Here is a 23,066-nt window from a genome sequence, read left to right on the forward strand (position 1 = left end):
GAGGAACATAGGGAGAGAAACATGGGGAGAGGAACATGGGAGGATAGAAATATGGGAGGAGAGAGAAACATGGGGAGAGAGAAACATGGGGGGAGCGAAACATGGGGAGAGAGAAACATGGGGAGAGAGAAACACGGGGGGAGAGAAACATGGGGGAAAGGAAACATGGGGAATGGAAACAAGGGGAGAGAGAAACATGGGGGAAGGGAAACATGGGGAAGGGAAACATGGGGAGGGAGAAACATGGGGAGAGAGAAACATGGGGGAAGGGAAACATGGGGACAGAGAAACATGGGGAGAGAGAAACATGGAGAGAGAGAAACATGGAGAGAGAGAAACATAGAGAGAGAGAGACACGAGGAGTGACAAACATGGAGAGACAGAAACTTGGAGAGAGAGAAAAACATAGAAAGAGAGAGAGTAAAATGGGGAGAGAGAAACATGGGGAGAGAGAGAGAAACATGGGGAGAGAGAAACATGGGGAGAGAAAAACATGGAGAGACAGAAACATGGAGAGAGAGAAAAACATAGAGAGAGAGGGAGAAACATGGGGAGAGAGAAACATGGGGAGAGAGAGAAACATGGGGAGAGAGAAAAACAGAGAGAGAGAGAGAGAGAGAAACATGGGGAGAGAAACATGGGAGAGAGAAACATGAGGAGAGAGATAAATGGGGGTAGAGAAACATGGGGGGTGAGAAAGATGGGGAGAGGGAAGCATGGGTAGAGAGAGAAACATGGGGGAAGGGAAATATGGGGAGAAAGAAACATAGGGGAAGGGAAACATGGGGAGAGAGAAACATGGGGAGAGAGAAACATGGAGAGAGAAAAATAGGGAGAGAAACATGGGGAGAGAGAAACATGGAGAGAGAGAGACATGGGGAGAGGATCGTCGGGAGAAAGGAACATGGGGGGATAGAAATATGAGAGGAGAGAGAAACATGGAGAGAGAGAAACATGGGGAGGGAGAAACATGGAGAGAGGAACATAGGGAGAGAAACATGGGGAGAGGAACATGGGAGGATAGAAATACGGGAGGAGAGAGAAACATGGGGAGAGAGAAACATGGGGGGAGAGAAACATGGGGGGAGAGAAACATGGGGGGAGAGAAACATGGGGAGAGAGAAACATGGGGAGAATAAATCATGGAGAGACAGAAACATGGAGAGAGAGAAAAACATAGAGAGAGAGAGAGAAACATGGAGAAAGAGAAAAATTGTGAGGGAGAAAAACATAGAGAGAAAAACGTGGGGTGACAGAAACACGGGGAGAGAGAAACATTGGGGAAGGGAAACATGGGGAGAAATAAACATGGGGGAAGGGAAACACGGGGGGAGAGAAAAACATAGAGAGAGAGAGAGAAACATGGGGAGAGAGGAACATGGGGAGAGAGAAACATGGAGAGAGGAAACATGCGGAGTGAGAAACATGGAGAAAGGAACATGGGGAGAGAAACATGGCAAGAGGAACATGGGGGGATAGAAATTTGGGAGGACAGAGAAACATGGGGAGGGAGAAACATGGGGAGAGACAAACATGGGGGGAGAGAAACATAGAGAGAGAGAAACATGGGGGGGGAGAAACATGGGGAGAGGGAAACATGGGGAGAGAGAAACATGGGGAGAGAGAAACATACAGAGAGAGAGAGAAACATGGGGAGAGAGAAACATGGGGAGAGAAAAACATGGAGAGACAGAAACATGGAGAGAGAGAAAAACATAGAGAGAGAGGGAGAAACATGGGGAGAGAGAAACATGGGGAGAGAGGGAAACATGGGGAGAGAGAAAAACAGAGAGAGAGAGAGAAACATGGGGAGATAGAAACCTGGAGAGACAGAAAAACATAGAGAGAGAGAGAGAGAAACATGGAGAAAGAGAAACATGGGGAGAGCGAAAAACATGGAGAGAGAGAAAAACGTGGGGTGAGAGAAACACGGGGAGAGAGCAAAGAATAGAGAGAGAGAAACATGGGGAGAGAGAAACATGGGGAGAGAGAAACATAGGGGAAGGGAAACATGGGGAGAGAGAAACATGGGGAGAGAGAAACTTGGGGGAAGAGAAACATGGGGAGAGAGAAACATGGGGAGAGAGAAACATGGAGAGAGAAAAATAGGGAGAGAAACATGGGGAGAGGATCGTCGGGAGAAAGGAACATGGGGGGAAAGAAATATGAGAGGAGAGAGAAACATGGAGAGAGAGAAACATGGGGAGGGAGAACCATGGAGAGAGGAACATAGGGAGAGAAACATGGGGAGAGGAACATGGGAGGATAGAAATATGGGAGGAGAGAGAAACATGGGGAGAGAGAAACATGGGGGGAGCGAAACATGGGGAGAGAGAAACATGGGGAGAGAGAAACACGGGGGGAGAGAAACATGGGGGAAAGGAAACATGGGGAAGGGAAACAATGGGAGAGAGAAACATGGGGGAAGGGAAACATGGGGAAGGGAAACATGGGGAGGGAGAAACATGGGGAGAGAGAAACATGGGGGAAGGGAAACATGGGGACAGAGAAACATGGGGAGAGAGAAACATGGAGAGAGAGAAACATGGAGAGAGAGAAACATAGAGAGAGAGAGACTCGAGGAGTGACAAACATGGAGAGACAGAAACTTGGAGAGAGAGAAAAACATAGAAAGAGAGAGAGTAAAATGGGGAGAGAGAAACATGGGGAGAGAGAAACATGGAGAGAGAGAAACATGGGGGGAGAGAAACATGGGTAGAGAGAAACATGGAAAGAGAGAAACATGAGGAGTGACAAACATGGGGGCAGGGAAACATGGGGAGAGAGAAACATGGAGAGAGAGAAACATGGGGAGAGAGAAACATGAGGAGTGACAAACATGGGGGCAGGGAAACATGGGGAGAGAGAAACATGGAGAGAGAGAAACATGGGGAGAGAGAAACATGGGGAGAGAGGAACCTGGAGAGAGGATTATAGGCAGAGAGGAATATGGGGGCATTGAAATATGGGAGGAGAGAGAAACATGGGCAGAGAGAAACATGGGGAAAGGATTATAGGGAAAGGGGAACATGGGGGGAGAGAAGCATGGGGGGAGAGAAAAATGGGGCGGGAGAAACATGGGGAGAGAGAAACGTGGGGAGAGGGAAACATGGGCAGACAGAAACATGGGGGGAAAGAAACATAGGGAGAGAGAAACATTGGGAGAGAGAAAGATGGGGGGAGAGAAACATGGGGAGAGAGAAATATGGGAGAGAGAAACACGGGGCGAGAGAAACATGGGAGAGAGAAACATGGGGAGAGAGAAAAATGGGGGGAGAGAAACATGGGGGGAGAGAAACATGGGGAGAGAGAAACATGGGTAGAGAGAGAAACATTGGGGAAGGGAAAGATGGGGAGAAAGAAACATAGGGGAAGGGAAACATGGGGCGAGAGAAACATGGGAGAGAGAAACATGGGGAGAGAGAAAAATGGGGGGAGAGAAACTTGGGGGAAGAGAAACATGGGGAGAGAGAAACATGGGGAGAGAGAAACATGGGGGAAGGGAAACATGGGGAGAAATAAACATGGGGGAAGGGAAACATGGGGGGAGAGAAAAACATAGAGAGAGAGAGAGAAACATTGGGAGAGAGAAACATGGGGAGAGAGGAACATGGGGAGAGGGAAACATGGAGAGAGGAAACATGCGGAGTGAGAAATATGGAGAGAGGAAAATGGGGAGAGAAACATGGGGAGAGGAACATGGGGGATAGAAATTTGGGAGGAGAGAGGAACATGGGGAGGGAGAAACATGGGGAGAGACAAACATGGGGGGAGAGAAACATGGAGAGAGAGAAACATGGGGGGAGAGAAACATGGGGAGAGGTAAACATGGGGAGAGAGAAACATGGGGGAAGGGAAAAATAGAGAGAGAGAAAAACATAGAGAGAGAGAAACATTGGGAGAGAGAGACATGGGGGAAGCGAAACACGGGGAGAGAGAAACATGGGGAGAGATAAACATGGGGGAAGGGAAACATGGGGAGAGAGAAACCTGGGGAGAGAGAAACATGGGGAGAAAGAAACATGGGGAGAGAGAAACACGGGGGGAGAGAAACATGGGGGAAAGGAAACATGGGGAAGGGAAACATGGGGAGAGAGAAACATGGGGAGAGAGAAACATAGGGGAAGGGAAACATGGGGAGAGAGAAACATGGGGAGAGAGAAACTTGGGGGAAGAGAAACATGGGGAGAGAGAAATAGGGTGAGAAACATGGGGAGAGGAATGTCGGGAGAAAGGAACATGGGGGGATAGAAATATGAGAGGAGAGAGAAACATGGAGAGAGAGAAACATGGAGAGAGGATTATAGGGAGAGAGGAATATGGGGGCATTGCAATATGGGAGGAGAGAGAAACATGGGGAGAGAGAAACATGGGGAGAGGATTATAGGGAAAGGGGAACATGGGGAGAGAGAAACATGGGGGGAGAGAAACATGGGGGGAGAGAAAATTGGGGGGAGAGAAACATGGGGGGCAGAGAAAAATGGGGCGGGGGAAACATGGGGAGAGAGAAACATGGGGAGAGAGCAACATGGGCAGGCAGAAACATGGGGGGAAAGAAACATAGGGAGAGAGAAACATTGGGAGAGAGAAAGATGGGGGGAGAGAAACATGGGGAGAGAGAAATATGGGGGAGAGAAACATGGGGAGAGAGAAAAATGGGGGGAGAGAAACATGGGGGGAGAGAAACATGGGGAGAGAGAAACATGGGTAGAGAGAGAAACATTGGGGAAGGGAAAGATGGGGAGAAAGAAACATAGGGGAAGGGAAACATGGGGAGAGAGAAACATGGGGAGAGAGAAACTTGGGGGAAGAGAAACATGGGGAGAGAGAAACATGGGGAGAGAGAAACATGGGGAGAGAAAAATAGGGAGAGAAACATGGGGAGAGAGAAACATTGAGAGAGAGAGACATTGGGAGAGGTTCATCGGGAGAAAGGAACATGGGGGGGATAGAAATATGAGAGGAGAGAGAAACATGGAGAGAGAGAGACATGGGGAGGGAGAAACATGGAGAGAGAAACATAGGGAGAGAAACATGGGGAGAGGAACATGGGAGGATAGAAATTTGGGAGGAGAAAGAAACATGGGGAGGGAGAAACATGGGGAGGGGAAACATGCGGAGAGAGAAACATGGGGGAAGAGAAACATATAGGGAGAGAAACATGGGGAGAGAGAAACATGGGGAGAGAGAAACATGGGGAGAGTAAAACATGGAGAGACTGAAACATGGAGAGAGAGAAAAACATAGAGAGAGAAAGAGAGAAACATGGAGAAAGAGAAAAATGGGGAGAGAGAAAAACATAGAGAGAGAGAAAAACGTCGGGTGACAGAAACACGAGGAGAGAGAAAAGCAGAGAGAGAGAGAAACATTGGGAGAGGGGAACATGGGGGAAGGGAAACATGGGGAGAAATAAAATTGGGGGAAGGGAAACATGGGGAGAGAGAAACATGGGGGAAGGGAAACATGGGGAAGGGAAACATGGGGAGAGAGAAACATGGGGAGAGAGAAACATGGGGGAAGGGAAACATGGGGACAGAGAAACATGGGGAGAGAGAAACATGGAGAGAGAGAAACATGAGGAGTGACAAACATGGGGAGAGAGAAACTTGGAGAGAGAGAACAACAGAGAAAGAGAGAGAGCAAAATGGGGAGAGAGAAACATGGGGAGAGAGAAACATGGAGAGAGAGAAACATGGAGAGAGAGAGACATGAGGAGTGACAAACATGGAGAGACAGAAACTTGGAGAGAGAGAAAAAAATAGAAAGAGAGAGAGCAAAATGGGGAGAGAGAAACATGGGGAGAGAGGAACATGGGGAGAGAGAAACATGGGGGAAGGGAAACATAGGGAAGGGAAACATGGGGAGAGAGAAACATGGACAGAGAGAAACATGAGGAGTGACAAACATGGGGGAAGGGAAACATGGGGAGAGAGAAACATGGAGCGAGGAAAATAGGGAGAGAAACATTGGGAAAGAGAAACATGGGGAGAGAGAAACATGGGGAGAAACATGGAAAGAGGATTATAGGGAGAAGGGAACATGCGGAGAGAGAAATATGGGAGAGAGAAACACGGGGCGAGAGAAACATGGGGGAGAGAAACATGGGGGGAGAGAAACATGGGGAGAGAGAAACATGGGTAGAGAGAGAAACATTGGGGAAGGGAAAGATGGGGAGAAAGAAACATAGGGGAAGGGAAATATGGGGAGAGAGAAACATGAGGGAGAGAGAAACTTGGGAGAAGAGAAACATGGGGAGAGAGAAACATGGGGAGAGAGAAACATGGAGAGAGAAAAATAGGGAGAGAAACATGGGGAGAGAGAAACATTGAGAGAGAGAGACATTGGGAGAGGATCGTCGGGAGAAAGGAACATGGGGGGATAGAAATATGAGAGGAGAGAGAAACATGGAGAGAGAGAGACATGGGGTGGGAGAAACATGGAGAGAGAAACATAGGGAGAGAAACATGGGGAGAGGAACATGGGAGGATAGAAATTTGGGAGGAGAGAGAAACATGGGGAGGGAGAAACATGGGGAGGGTGAAACATGCGGAGAGAGAAACATGGGGGAAGAGAAACATATAGGGAGAGAAACATGGGGAGAGAGAAACATGGGGAGAGAGAAACATGGGGAGAGTAAAACATGGAGAGACTGAAACATGGAGAGAGAGAAAAACATAGAGAGAGAAAGAGAGAAACATGGAGAAAGAGAAAAATGGGGAGAGAGAAAAACGTCGGGTGACAGAAACATGAGGAGAGAGAAAAGCAGAGAGAGAAAGAAACATTGGGAGAGAGGAACATGGGGGAAGGGAAACATGGGGAGAGAGAAACATGGGGGAAGGGAAACATGGGGAAGGGAAACATGGGGAGAAATAAAATTGGGGGAAGGGAAACATGAGGAGTGACAAACATGGGGAGAGAGAAACTTGGAGAGAGAGAACAACAGAGAAAGAGAGAGAGCAAAATGGGGAGAGAGAAACATGGGGAGAGAGAAACATGGAGAGAGAGAAACATGGAGAGAGAGAGACATGAGGAGTGACAAACATGGAGAGACAGAAACTTGGAGAGAGAGAAAAAAATAGAAAGAGAGAGAGCAAAATGGGGAGAGAGGAACATGGGGAGAGAGAAACATGGGGGAAGGGAAACATAGGGAAGGGAAACATGGGGAGAGAGAAACATGGACAGAGAGAAACATGAGGAGTGACAAACATGGGGGAAGGGAAACATGGGGGGAGAGAAACATGGGGGGAGAGAAACATGGGGGGAGAGAAAATTGGAGGGAGAGAAACATGGGGGGGGAGAGAAAAATGGGGCGGGAGAAACATGGGGAGAGAGAAAAGTGGGGAGAGAGATACATGGGCAGACAGAAACATGGGGGGAAAGAAACATAGGGGGAGAGAAACATTGGTAGAGAGAAAGATGGGGGGAGAGAAACATGGGGAGAGAAATATGGGAGAGAGAAACATGGGGAGAGAGAAACATGGGTAGAGAGAAACATGGGGAGAGAGAAACATGGGGAGAGAGAAACATGGGGGAGATAAACATGGGGAGAGAGAAACATGGGGAGAGAGAAACATGGAGAGAGAGAAACATGGGGGAGAGAAACATGGGCGGAGAGAAACCTGGGGAGAGAGAGAAACATGGGGGGAGAGAAACATGGAGAGAGAGAGAAACATGGGGAGAGAGAAACATGGAGAGTAAGAAACATGGGGAGAGAGAAACGTGGGGTGAGAGAAAAATGTGGAGAGGGAAACTTGGGGAGAGATAAAAATGGGGGGAGAGAAACATGGGGAGAGAGAAACATGGGGGAGAGACAAATTGGGAGAGAGAAACATTGGGGGAGATAAACATAGGGGGAGAGAAACATGGAGAGAGGGAAACATGGGGAGAGAGAAACTTGGAGAGAGAAAAACATGGGGAGAGTGAAACACGGGGAGTGAGAACCATGGGGAGAGAGAAACATGGGAAGAGAGAAACTTGGGGAGAGAGGAAAATGGGGGAGAGACAAATGGAGAGAGAGAAACATGGGGGAAGATAAACATAGAGGGAGAGAAACTTGTGGAGTGAGAAACATGGGGAGAGAGAAACATGGGGAGAGAGAAACATGGGGAGAGAGAAACATGGGGCGGGGTGAGAAACATGGCGAGAGAGAAACATGAGAAGAGAGAAACATGGAGAGAGCGAAACATGGGGAGAGAGAAACGTGGGGAGAGAGAAACATGGGGAGAGAGAAATTTGGTGAGAGAGAAAAATGGGGAGAGAGAAACATGGGGAGAGAGAAACATGAGGGGAGAGACAAATGGGGAGAGAGAAACATGGGGGGAGATAAACATAGGGGGAGAGAAACATGGGGAGAGAGAAACATGGGGAGAGAGAAACATGGGGGTGAAAAACATGGGGAGAGAGAAACTTGGAGAGAGAGAAACATGGGGAGAGTGAAACACGGGGAGTGAGAACCATGGGGAGAGAGAAACATGGGGAGAGAGAAACTTGGGGAGAGAGGAAAATGGGGGGGGAGAGAAACATGGGGAGAGAGAAACATGGGGGAGAGACAAATGGAGAGAAACATGGGGGAAGATAAACATAGAGGGAGAGAAACTTGTGGAGTGAGAAACATGGGGAGAGAGAAACATGGGGAGAGAGAAACATGGGGAGAGAGAAACATGGGGCGGGGTGAGAAACATGGCGAGAGAGAAACATGAGAAGAGAGAAACATGGAGAGAGCGAAACATGGGGAGAGAGAAACGTGGGGAGAGAGAAACATGGGGAGAGAGTAATTTGGTGAGAGAGAAAAATGGGGAGAGAGAAACATGGGGAGAGAGAAACATGAGGGGAGAGACAAATGGGGAGAGTGAAACATGGGGGGAGAGAAACATGGAGAGAGAGAAACATGGGGGAGAGAAACATAGGCGGAGAGAAGCCTGGGGAGAGAGAAACGTGGGGAGAGAGAAACGTGGGGATAGAGAAACTTTGGGAGAGAGAAAAATGTGGGGAGAGAAACATGGGGAGAAAGAAACGTGGGGGGAGAGACAAATGGGGAGAGAGAAACATGGGGGGAGATAAACATATGGGGAGAGTAACATGGGGAGAGAGAAACATGGGGAGAGAAAAACATGGGGGTGATAAACATGGGGAGAGAGAAACATGGGGAGAGAGAAACATGGGAAGAGAGAAAAACATAGGGGCAGGGAAGGATGGGAGAAGGGAAGCATGGGGAGAGAGAAACTTGGGGAGAGAGTAACGTGGGGAGAGAGAAACATATAGAGAGAGAAACATGGAGAGAGGAACAGAGGGAGAGAAACATGGGGAGAGAAAAACATGGAGAGAGAGAAACATGGAGTGAGGAACATCGGGATAGAAACATGGTGAGAGCGAAACATGGGGGAAGGGAAACATGGGGAGAGAGAAACATGGGGGGAGAGAAACATGGGGGAAGGGAAGCATGGGGGGAGAGAAACATGGGGAGAGAGAAACATGGGGAGAGAGAAACATTGAGGGAGAGAAACATGGGGGCAGAGGAACATGGGGAGAGAGAAACATGGGGAGAGAGAAACATGAGGAGTGACAAACATGGGGAGAGAGAAAATTGGAGAGAGAGAACAACAGAGAAAGAGAGAGAGCAAAATGGGGAGAGAGAAACATGGGGAGAGAGAAACATGGAGAGAGAGAAACATGGAGAGAGAGAGACATGAGGAGTGACAAACATGGAGAGACAGAAACTTGGAGAGAGAGAAAAAAATAGAAAGAGAGAGAGCAAAATGGGGAGAGAGAAACATGGGGAGAGAGAAACATGGAGAGAGAGAAACATGGGGGGAGAGAAACATGGGGAGAGAGAAACATGGGTAGAGAGAGAAACATGAGGAGTGACAAACATGGGGCAAGGGAAACATGGGGAGAGAGAAACATGGACAGAGAGAAACATGAGGAGTGACAAACATGGGGGAAGGGAAACATGGGGAGAGAGAAACATGGAGAGAGGAAAATAGGGAGAGAAACATTGGGAAAGAGAAACATGGGGAGAGAGAAACATGGGGAGAGAGAAACATGGAAAGAGGATTATAGGGAGAGGGGAACATGCGGAGAGAGAAACATGGGGGGGAGAGAAACATGGGGGGAGAGAAAATTGGGGGGAGAGAAACATGGGGGGAGAGAAAAATGGGGCAGGAGAAACATGGGGAGAGAGAAACGTGGGGAGAGAGAAACGTGGGCAGACAGAAAAATGGGGGGAAAGAAACATAGGGGGAGAGAAACATTGGTAGAGAGAAAGATGGGGGGAGAGAAACATGGGGAGAGAGAAACATGGGGAGAGAGAAAAATGGGGGGAGAGAAACATGGGGGGAGAGAAACATGGGGAGAGAGAAACATGGGTAGAGAGAGAAACATTGGGGAAGGGAAAGATGGGGAGAAAGAAACATAGGGGAAGGGAAACATGGGGAGAGAGAAACATGGGGAGAGAGAAACCTAGGGAGAGAGAGAAACATGGGGGGAGAGAAACATGGAGAGAGAGAGAAGCATGGGGAGAGGGAAACATGGAGAGTAAGAAACATGGGGAGAGAGAAACGTGGGGTGAGAGAAAAATGTGGAAAGGGAAACTTGGGGAGAGATAAAAATGGGGGGAGAGAAACATGGGGAGAGAGAAACATGGGGGAGAGACCAATTGGGAGAGAGAAACATTGGGGGAGATAAACATAGGGGGAGAGAAACATGGAGAGAGAGAAACATGGGGAGAGTGAAACACGGGGAGTGAGAACCATGGGGAGAGAGAAACATGGGGGAGAGACAAATGGAGAGAGAGAAACATGGGGGAAGATAAACATAGAGGGAGAGAAACTTGTGGAGCGAGAAACATGGGGAGAGAGAAACATGGGGAGAGAGAAACATGGGGAGAGAGAAACATGGGGCGGGGTGAGAAACATGGCGAGAGAGAAACATGAGAAGAGAGAAACATGGAGAGAGCGAAACATGGGGAGAGAGAAACGTGGGGAGAGAGAAACATGGGGAGAGAGTAATTTGGTGAGAGAGAAAAATGGGGAGAGAGAAACATGGGGAGAGAGAAACATGAGGGGAGAGACAAATGGGGAGAGAGAAACATGGGGGGAGATAAACATAGGGGGAGAGAAACATGGGGAGAGAGAAACATGGGGAGAGAGAAACATGGGGGTGATAAACATGAGGAGAGAGAAACATGGGGAGAGAGAAACATGGAGAGAGAGAAACATGGGGGAGAGAAACATGGGCGGAGAGAAGCCTGGGGAGAGAGAAACCTGGGGAGAGAGAAACATGGGGAGAGGAACATGGGAGGATAGAAATACGGGAGGAGAGAGAAACATGGGGAGAGAGAAACATGGGGGGAGAGACAAATGGGGAGAGAGAAACATGGGGGGAGATAAACATATGGGGAGAGAAACATGGGGAGAGAGAAACATGGGGAGAGAGAAACATGGGGGTGATAAAAATGGGGAGAGAGAAACATGGGGAGAGAGAAAAACATGGGGGCAGGGAAGGATGGGAGAAGGGAAGCATGGGGAGAGAGAAACTTGGGGAGAGAGTAACGTGGGCAGAGAGAAACATATGGAGAGAGAAACATGGAGAGAGGAACAGAGGGAGAGAAACATGGGGAGAGAGAAACATGGAGAGAGAGAAACATGGAGAGAGGAACATCGGGATAGAAACATGGTGAGAGCGAAACATGGACAGAGAGAAACATGGGGAGTGACTAACATGGGGGAAGGGAAACATGGGGAGAGAGAAACATGGGGGAAGGGAAACATGGGGAGAGAGAAACATGGGGGGAGAGAAACATGGGGGAAGGGAAGCATGGGGGGAGAGAAACATGGGGAGAGAGAAACATGGGGAGAAAGAAACATTGAGGGAGAGAAACATGGGGGCAGAGAAACATGGGGAGAGAGAAACATGGGGAGAGAGAAACATGGGGGGAGAGAAACACGGGGGAAGGGAAACATGGGGGAAGGGAAACATGGGGAGAGAGAAACATGGGGAGAGAGAACCATGGGGAGAGGAACATAGGGAGAGAAACATGTGAGTGAGAAACATGGAGAAAGAGAAACATGGGGAGTGACAAACATGGGGGAAGGGAAACATGGGGAGAGAGAAACATGGGGAGAGAGAAATATGGGAGAAGGGAAACACGGGGAGAGAGAAACATGGGGAGAGAGAAACACATGGGAAGGGAAGCAGGGGAGAGAGAAACATGGGGAGAGAGAAACATGGGGAGAGAGAAAAACATGGGGGGAGAGAAGGATGGGGGAAGGTACGCATGGGGAGAGAGAAACATGGGGAGAGAGAAACGTGGGGAGAGAGAAAAACATGGGGGGAGGGAAGGATGGGAGAAGGGAAGCATGGGGAGAGAGAAACATGGGGAGAGAGCAACCTGGGGAGAGAGAAACATATGGAGAGCGAAACATGGAGAGAGGAACAGAGGGAGAGAAACATGGGAAGAGAGAAACATGGAGAGAGAGAAACATGGAGAGAGGAACATCGGGAGATAAACATGGGGAGAGAGAAACATGGAGAGAAAAATGGGGAGTGACAAACATGGGGGAAGGGAAACATGGGGAGAGAGAAACATGGGGGAAGGGAAACATGGGGAGAGAGAAACATGGGGGCAGAGAAACATGGGGAAGGGAAACATGGGGGAGAGAAACATGGGGAGAGAGAAACATGGGGAGAGAGAAACATGGGGAGAGAGAAACATTGAGGGAGAGAAACATGGGGGCAGAGAAACATGGGGAGAGAGAAACATGGGGAGAGAGAAACATGGGGGGAGAGAAACACGGGGGAAAGGAAACATGGGGGAAGGGAAACATGGGGAGAGAGAAACATGGAGGGAGGAACATAGGGAGAGAAACATGGGGAGTGAAAAACATAGAGAGAGAGAAACATTGGGGAAGGGAACATTGGGGAGCAAGAAACACGGGGAGAGAGAAAATGGAGAGATGAACATCGATAGAGATACATGGGGAGAGAGAAACATGGGGAGAGAGAAACATGGCGAGAGGAACATAGGGAGAGAAACATGGGAGTGAGAAACATGGAGAAAGAGAAACATGGGGAGTGACAAACATGGGGGAAGGAAAACATGGGGGGAGAGAAACATGGGGAGGGAGAAACATGGGAGAAGGGAAACATGGGGAGAGAGAAACGTGGGGACAGAGAAACATGGGGGAAGGGAAACATGGGGAGAGAGAAACATGGGAAGAGAGAAACATGGGGAGAGAGAAACATGGGGAGGGAGAAACATGGGAGAAGGGAAACATGGGGAGAGGGAAACATGGGGAGAGAGAAAAACATGGGGGCAGGGAAGGATGGGAGAAGGGATACATGGGGAGTGAGAAACATGGGGGGAGAGAACCATGGGGAGAGAGCAACCTGGGGAGAGAGAAACATATGGAGAGCGAAACATGGAGAGAGGAACAGAGGGAGAGAAAAATGGGAAGAGAGAAACATGGAGAGAGAGAAACATGGAGAGAGGAACATCGGGAGCTAAACATGGGGAGAGAGAAACATGGAGAGAGAGAAAAATGGGGAGTGACAAACATGGGGGAAGGGAAACATGGGGAGAGAGAAACATGGGGGAAGGGAAACATGGGGAGAGAGAAACATGGGGGCAGAGAAACATGGGGAAGGGAAACATGGGGAGAGAGAAACATGGGGAGAGAGAAACATTGAGGGAGAGAAACATGGGGGCAGAGAAACATGGGGAGAGAGAAACATGGGGAGAGAGAAACATGGGGAGAGAGAAACATGGGGAGAGAGAAACATTGAGGGAGAGAAACATGGGGGCAGAGAAACATGGGGAGAGAGAAACATGGGGAGAGAGAAACATGGGGGGAGAGAAACACGGGGGAAAGGAAACATGGGGGAAGGGAAACATGGGGAGAGAGAAACATGGAGGGAGGAACATAGGGAGAGAAACATGGGGAGTGAAAAACATAGAGAGAGAGAAACATTGGGGAAGGGAACATTGGGGAGCAAGAAACACGGGGAGAGAGAAAATGGAGAGATGAACATCGATAGAGATACATGGGGAGAGAGAAACATGGGGAGAGAGAAACATGGCGAGAGGAACATAGGGAGAGAAAATGGGAGTGAGAAACATGGAGAAAGAGAAACATGGGGAGTGACAAACATGGGGGAAGGAAAACATGGGGAGAGAGAAACGTGGGGACAGAGAAACATGGGGGAAGGGAAACATGGGGAGAGAGAAACATGGGAAGAGAGAAACATGGGGAGAGAGAAACATGGGGAGGGAGAAACATGGGAGAAGGGAAACATGGGGAGAGAGAAACGTGGGGACAGAGAAACATGGGGGAAGGGAAACATGGGGAGAGAGAAACATGGGAAGAGAGAAACATGGGGAGAGAGAAACATGGGGAGGGAGAAACATGGGAGAAGGGAAACATGGGGAGAGGGAAACATGGGGAGAGAAAAAAACATGGGGGCAGGGAAGGATGGGGGAAGGGATACATGGGGAGTGAGAAACATGGGGGGAGAGAAACATGGGGGAAGGGAAACATGGGGAGAGAGAAACATGGGGAGAGAGAACCATGGGGAGAGGAACATAGGGAGAGAAACATGTGAGTGAGAAACATGGAGAAAGAGAAACATGGGGAGTGACAAACATGGGGGAAGGGAAACATGGGGAGAGAGAAACATGGGGAGAGAGAAACATGTGGGAAGGGAAGCATGGGGAGAGAGAAACATGGGGAGAGAGAAACAATCTTTCATTCTATCTCTGAGGTTTAGGGAGGGAATTCCAGAGTGTGGGGCACAGGCAGCTGAAGGCCTGAACCTCCCGTTGGTTAGGGTTTTCACACTTGGATTCCCTGAAGAAAACATTGTTAGAGAAGCTCAAAAGTTCACAAAACCAAATCCCAATAAGAACTTATTTCCAACAGCATTGCAACAATAAAATTTGATTCCAGGCACATTGCTGATCACAAACCAAATTTGAGAGCATTGCAATTACCTTTTCCATTTTTGCATCAAGGTCGTGTTGCAGGCTCTGAACTTCCTCCTCCAGTTTCTGAAAGTTCTGAAAGCTGGGACCTTCTTTCAGCCTCCTCAATCTATCATTCTATCTGTGAGTGGATCAGTTCCTCAATCTTTCATTCAATATCAGAGTGGATCAGTTCCTCAATCTTTCATTCTATCTCTGAGTGCATCAGTTCCTCAATCTATCAATCTAAATCAGAGTGGATCAGTTCCTCAATCATTCATTCTATCTCTGAGTTGATCAGTTCCTCAATCTTTCATTCTATATCAGAGTTGATTAGTTCCTCAATCTATCATTCTATCTCTGAGTGGATCAGTTCCTCAATCTATCAGTCCATCTGTGAGTGGATCAGTTCCTCAATCTTTCATTCTATCTCTGAGTTGATCAGTTCCTCAATCTTTCATTCTATATCAGAGTGGATTAGTTCCTCAATCTATCATTCTATCTCTGAGTGGATCAGTTCCTCAATCTATCAGTCCATCTGTGAGTGGATCAGTTCCTCAATCTTTCATTCTATCTCTGAGTTGATCAGTTCCTCAATCTATCATTCCATCTGTGAGTGGATCAGTTCCTCAATCTTTCATTCTATCTCTGAGTTGATCAGTTCCTCAATCTTTCATTCTATCTCTGAGTGGATCAGTTCCTCAATCTTTCATTCTATGTCAGAGTAGATCAGTTCCTCAATCTATCATTCTATCTGTGAGTGGATCAGTTCCTCAATCTTTCATTCTGTATCAGAGTGGATCAGTTCCTCAATCTTTCATTCTATCTCTGAGTGGATCAGTTGCTCAATTTTTCATTCTATATCAGAGTTGATCAGTTCCTCAATCTATCATTCTATCTCTGAGTTGATCAGTTCCTCAATCTATCATTCTATCTGTGAGTGGATCAGGTCCTCAATCTTTCATTCTATCTCTGAGTGGATCAGTTCCTCAATCTATCATTCTATCTCTGAGTGGATCTGTTGCTCAATCTTTCATTCTATCTCTGAGTGGATCAGTTCCTCAATCTTTCATTCTATCTCTGAGTGGATCAGTTCCTCAATCTATCATTCTATCTCTGAGTGGATCTGTTGCTCAATCTTTCATTCTATCTCTGAGTGGATCAGTTCCTCAATCTTTCATTCTATCTCTGAGTGGATCTGTTGCTCAATCTTTCATTCTATCTCTGAGTGGATCAGTTCCTCAATCTTTCATTCTATATCAGAGTTGATCAGTTCCTCAATCTTTCATTCTATCTGTGAGTGGATCAGTTCCTCAATCTTTCATTCAATCTCTGAGTGGATCAGTTCCTCAATTTTGCATTCTATCTCTGAGTGAATCAGTTCCTCAATCTTTCATTCTATATCAGAGTTGATTAGTTCCTCAATCTATAATTCTATCTCTGAGTGGATCAGTTCCTCAATCTTTCATTCTCTCTCTGAGTTGATCAGTTCCTCAATCTTTCATTCTATCTCTGAGTGGATCAGTTCCTCAATCTATAATTCTATCTCTGAGTGGATCAGTTCCTCAATCTTTCATTCTCTCTCTGAGTTGATCAGTTCCTCAATCTTTCATTCTATCTCTGAGTGGATCAGTTCCTCAATCTTTCATTCTATCTGTGAGTGGATCAGTTCCTCAATCTTTCATTCTCTCTCTGAGTTGATCAGTTCCTCAATCTTTCATTCTATCTCTGAGTGGATCAGTTCCTCAATCTTTCATTCTATCTCTGAGTGGATCAGTTCCTCAATCTTTCATTCGATATCAGAGTTGATCAGTTCCTCAATCAATCATTCTATCTGTGAGTGGATCAGTTCCTCAATCTTTCATTCTATATCAGAGTTGATCAGTTCCTCAATCTATCATTCTATCTGTGAGTGGATCAGTTCCTCAATCTTTCATTCAATCTCTGAGTGCATCAGTTCCTCAATCTATCAATCTATATGAGAGTGGATCAGTTCCTCAATCATTCATTCTATCTCTGAGTGCATCAGTTCCTCAATCTATCTATCTATATGAGAGTGGATCAGTTCCTCAATCATTCATTCTATCTCTGAGTTGATCAGTTCCTCAATCTTTCATTCTATATCAGAGTTGATTAGTTCCTCAATCTATCATTCTATCTCTGAGTGGATCAGTTCCTCAATCTTTCATTCTCTCACTGAGTGGATCAGTTCCTCAATCTTTCATTCTATCTGTGAGTGGATCAGTTCCTCAATCTTTCATTCTATCTGTGAGTGGATCAGTTCCTCAATCTTTCATTCTGTATCAGAGTGGATCAGTTCCTCAATCTTTCATTCTATCTCTGAGTGGATCAGTTACTCAATCTTTCATTCTATATCAGAGTTGATTAGTTCCTCAATCTATCATTCTATCTCTGAGTTGATCAGTTCCTCAATCTATCATTCTATCTGTGAGTGGATCAGTTCCTCAATCTATCATTCTATCTCTGAGTGGATCAGTTCCTCAATCTTTCATTCTATCTCTGAGTGGATCAGTTGCTCAATCTTTCATTCTATCTCTGAGTGGATCAGTTCCTTAATCTTTCATTCTATATCAGAGTTGATCAGTTCCTCAATCTTTCATTCTATCTGTGAGTGGATCAGTTCCTCAATCTTTCATTCTATCTCTGAGTGAATCAGTTCCTCAATCATTCATTCTATCTCTGAGTGAATCAGTTCCTAAATCTTTCATTCTATATCAGAGTTGATTAGTTCCTCAATCTATCATTCTATCTCTGAGTGGATCAGTTCCTCAATCTTTTATTCTATCTCTGAGTTGATCAGTTCCTCAATCTTTCATTCAACTCTGAGTGGATCAGTTCCTCAATCTTTCATTCTATATCAGAGTTGATCGGTTCCTCAATCTTTCATTCTATCTGTGAATGGATCAGTTCCTCAATCTTTCATTCTATCTCTGAGTTGATCAGTTCCTCAATCTTTCATTCTATCTCTGAGTGGATCAGTTCCTCAATCTTTCATTCTATCTCTGAGTTGATCAGTTCCTCAATCTTTCATTCTATCTCTGAGTGGATCAGTTCCTCAATCTTTCATTCAACTCTGAGTGGATCAGTTCCTCAATCTTTCATTCTATATCAGAGTTGATCGGTTCCTCAATCTTTCATTCTATCTGTGAGTGGATCAGTTCCTCAATCTTTCATTCTATCTCTGAGTTGATCAGTTCCTCAATCTTTCATTCTATCTCTGAGTGGATCAGTTCCTCAATCTTTCATTCTATCTCTGAGTTGATCAGTTCCTCAATCTTTCATTCTATATCAGAGTTGATCAGTTCCTCAATCTTTCATTCTATATCAGAGTGGATCAGTTCCTCAATCTTTCATTCTATATCAGAGTTGATCAGTTCCTCAATTTTTCATTCTATCTCTGAGTGGATCAGTTCCTCAATCTTTCATTCTATCTCTGAGTTGATCAGTTCCTCAATCTTTCATTCTATCTCTGAGTGGATCAGTTCCTCAACCTTTCATTCTATATCAGAGTTGATCAGTTCCTCAATCTATCATTCTATCTGTGAGTGGATCAGTTCCTCAATCTTTCATTCAATATCAGAGTGGATCAGTTCCTCAATCTATCATTCTATCTGTGAGTGGATCAGTTCCTCAATCTTTCATTCGATATCAGAGTTGATCAGTTCCTCAATCAATCATTCTACCTGTGAGTGGATCAGTTCCTCAATCTTTCATTCAATATCAGAGTGGATCAGTTCCTCAATCTTTCATTCTATCTCTGAGTGCATCAGTTCCTCAATCGATCAATCGATATCAGAGTGGATCAGTTCCTCAATCTATCATTCTATCTCTGAGTGGATCAGTTCCTCAATCTATCAGTCTATCTGTGAGTGGATCAGTTCCTCAATCTTTCATTCTATCTCTGAGTTGATCAGTTCCTCAACCTTTCATTCTCTCTCTGAGTGGATCAGTTCCTCAATCTTTCATTCTATATCAGAGTAGATCAGTTCCTCAATCTATCATTCTATCTGCGAGTGGATCAGTTCCTCAATCTTTCATTCTATATCAGAGTTGATTAGTTCCTCAATCTATCATTCTATCTCTGAGTTGATCAGTTCCTCAATCTATCATTCTATCTGTGAGTGGATCAGTTCCTCAATCTTTCATTCTATCTCTGAGTGGATCAGTTGCTCAATCTTTCATTCTATCTCTGAGTGGATCAGTTCCTCAATCTTTCATTCTATCTCTGAGTGGATCAGTTCCTCAATCTTTCATTCTATCTCTGAGTGGATCAGTTGCTCAATCTTTCATTCTATCTCTGAGTGGATCAGTTCCTCAATCTTTCATTCTATATCAGAGTTGATCAGTTCCTCAATCTTTCATTCTATATCAGAGTTGATCAGTTCCTCAATCTATCATTCTATCTCTGAGTGGATCAGTTCCTCAATCTTTCATTCTATCTCTGAGTGGATCAGTTGCTCAATCTTTCATTCTATCTCTGAGTGGATCAGTTCCTCAATCTTTCATTCTATATCAGAGTTGATCAGTTCCTCAATCTTTCATTCTATATCAGAGTTGATCAGTTCCTCAATCTTTCATTCTATCTCTGAGTGGATCAGTTCCTCAATCTATCATTCTATCTCTGAGTGGATCAGTTCCTCAATCTTTCATTCTATCTCTGAGTGGATCAGTTGCTCAATCTTTCATTCTATCTGTGAGTGGATCAGTTCCTCAATCTTTCATTCAATCTCTGAGTGGATCAGTTCCTCAATTTTGCATTCTATCTGTGAGTGGATCAGTTCCTCAATCTTTCATTCTATCTCTGAGTTGATCAGTTCCTCAATCTTTCATTCTATCTCTGAGTGGATCAGTTCCTCAATCTTGCATTCTATATCAGTGTTGATCAGTTCCTCAATCTTTCATTCTATCTGTGAGTGGATCAGTTCCTCAATCTTTCATTCAATCTCTGAGTGGATCAGTTCCTCAATTTTGCATTCTATCTCTGAATGAATCAGTTCCTCAATCATTCATTCTATCTCTGAGTGAATCAGTTCCTCAACCTTTCATTCTATATCAGAGTTGATCAGTTCCTCAATCTTTCATTCTATCTCTGAGTTGATCAGTTCCTCAGTCTTTCATTCTATCTCTGAGTGGATCAGTTCCTCAATCTTGCATTCTATATCAGTGTTGATCAGTTCCTCAATCTTTCATTCTATCTGTGAGTGGATCAGTTCCTCAATCTTTCATTCTATCTCTGAGTGGATCAGTTCCTCAATCTTGCATTCTATATCAGTGTTGATCAGTTCCTCAATCTTTCATTCTATCTGTGAGTGGATCAGTTCCTCAATCTTTCATTCCATCTCTGAGTGGATCAGTTCCTCAATCTATCATTCTATCTCTGAGTGGATCAGTTTCTCAATCTTTCATTCCATATCAGAGTTGATCAGTTCCTCAATCTTTCATTCTATCTGTGAGTGGATCAGTTCCTCAATCTTTCATTCTATCTCTGAGTGGATCAGTTCCTCAATCTATCATTCTATCTCTGAGTGGATCAGTTCCTCAATCTATCATTCTATCTGTGAGTGGATCAGTTCCTCTATCTTTCATTCTGTCTCTGAGTTGATCAGTTCCTCAATCTTTCATTCCATATCAGAGTTGATCAGTTCCTCAATCTATCATTCTATCTCTGAGTGGATCAGTTCCTCAATCTTTCATTCCATCTCTGAGTGGATCAGTTCCTCAATCTTTCATTCTATATCAGTGTTGATCAGTTCCTCAATCTTTCATTCTATCTGTGAGTGGATCAGTTCCTCAATCTTTCATTCAATCTCTGAGTGGATCAGTTCCTCAATTTTGCATTCTATCTCTGAGTGAATCAGTTCCTCAATCATTCATTCTATCTCTGAGTGAATCAGTTCCTCAGCCTTTCATTCTATATCAGAGTGCATCAGTTCCTCAATCTATCAGTCTATCTGTGAGTGGATCAGTTCCTCAATCTTTCATTCTATCTCTGAGTTGATCAGTTCCTCAATCTTTCATTCTATATCAGAGTGGATCAGTTCCTCAATCTATCATTCTATCTCTGAGTTGATCAGTTCCTCAATCTTTCATTCGAGATCAGAGTTGATCAGTTCCTCAATCTATCATTCTATCTCTGAGTGGATCAGTTCCTCAATCTATCAGTCTATCTGTGAGTGGATCAGTTCCTCAATCTTTCATTCTATCTCTGAGTTGATCAGTTCCTCAATCTTTCATTCTATATCAGAGTGGATCAGTTCCTCAATCTATCATTCTATCTGTGAGTGGATCAGTTCCTCAATCTTTCATTCTATATCAGAGTGGATCAGTTCCTCAATTATTCATTCTATCTCTGAGCGGATCAGTTCCTCAATCTTTCATTCTATCTCTGAGTTGATCAGTTCCTCAACCTTTCATTCTATATCAGAGTTGATCAGTTCCTCAATCTTTCATTCTATCTCTGAGTTGATCAGTTCCTCAATCTTTCATTCTATCTCTGAGTTGATCAGTTCCTCAACCTTTCATTCTATATCAGAGTTGATCAGTTCCTCAATCTATCATTCTATCTGTGAGTGGATCAGTTCCTCAATCTTTCATTCTATCTCTGAGTTGATCAGTTCCTCAATCTTTCATTCTCTCTCAGAGTGGATCAGTTCCTCAAACTTTCATTCTATATCAGAGTTGATCAGTTCCTCAATCTTTCATTCTATATCAGAGTTGATCAGTTCCTCAATTTTTCATTCTATCTCTGAGTGGATCCGTTCCTCAATCTTTCATTCTATCTCTGAGTGGATCAGTTCCTCAATCTATCATTCTTTCTCTGAGTGGATCAGTTCCTCAATCTTTCATTCTATCTCTGAGTTGATCAGTTCCTCAATCTTTCATTCTATCTCTGAGTTGATCAGTTCCTCAATCTTTCATTCTATATCAGAGTGGATCAGTTCCTCAATCTATCATTCTATCTCTGAGTGGATCAGTTCCTCAATCTTTCATTTTATCTCTGAGTGGATCAGTTCCTCAATCTTTCATTTTCTCTGAGTGCATCAGTTCCTCAATCTGTCATTCTATCTGTGAGTGGATCAGTTCCTCTATCTTTCATTCTGTCTCTGAGTTGATCAGTTCCTCAATCTTTCATTCCATATCAGAGTTGATCAGTTCCTCAATCAATCATTCTAACTGGGAGTGGATCAGTTCCTCAATCTTTCATTCTATATCAGAGTTGATCAGTTCCTCAATCTATCATTCTATCTGTGAGTGGATCAGATCCTCAATCTTTCATTCAATATCAGAGTGGATCAGTTCCTCAACCTATCAATCTATATCAGAGTGGATCAGTTCCTCAATCATTCATTCTATCTCTGAGTTGATCAGTTCCTGAATCTTTCATTCTATATCAGAGTTGATTAGTTCCTCAATCTATCATTCTATCTGTGAGTGGATCAGTTCCTCAATCTATCATTCTATCTCTGAGTGGATCAGTTCCTCAATCTATCAGTCTATCTGTGAGTGGATCAGTTCCTCAATCTTTCATTCTATCTCTGAGTTGATCAGTTCCTCAATCTTTCATTCTCTCTCTGAGTGGATCAGTTCCTCAATCTTTCATTCTATGTCAGAGTTGATCAGTTCCTCAATCGATCATTCTATCTGTGAGTGGATCAGTTCCTCAATCTTTCATTCTGTATCAGAGTGGATCAGTTCCTCAATCTTTCATTCTATCTGTGAGTGTATCAGTTCCTCAATCTTTCATTCTGTATCAGAGTGGATCAGTTCCTCAATCTTTCATTCTATCTGTGAGTGGATCAGTTCCTCAATCTTTCATTCTGTATCAGAGTGGATCAGTTCCTCAATCTTTCATTCCATCTGTGAGTGGATCAGTTCCTCAATCTTTCATTCTGTATCAGAGTGGATCAGTTCCTCAATCTTTCATTCTATCTGTGAGTGGATCAGTTCCTCAATCTTTCATTCTATCTGTGAGTGGATCAGTTCCTCAATCTTTCATTCTATATCAGAGTGGATCAGTTCCTCAATCGATCATTCTATCTGTGAGTGGATCAGTTCCTCAATCTTTCATTCTGTATCAGAGTGGATCAGT

This window comes from Heterodontus francisci, chromosome 9 (assembly GCF_036365525.1).
Source record: "Heterodontus francisci isolate sHetFra1 chromosome 9, sHetFra1.hap1, whole genome shotgun sequence".
In the NCBI taxonomy this organism is placed as follows: domain Eukaryota; kingdom Metazoa; phylum Chordata; class Chondrichthyes; order Heterodontiformes; family Heterodontidae; genus Heterodontus; species Heterodontus francisci.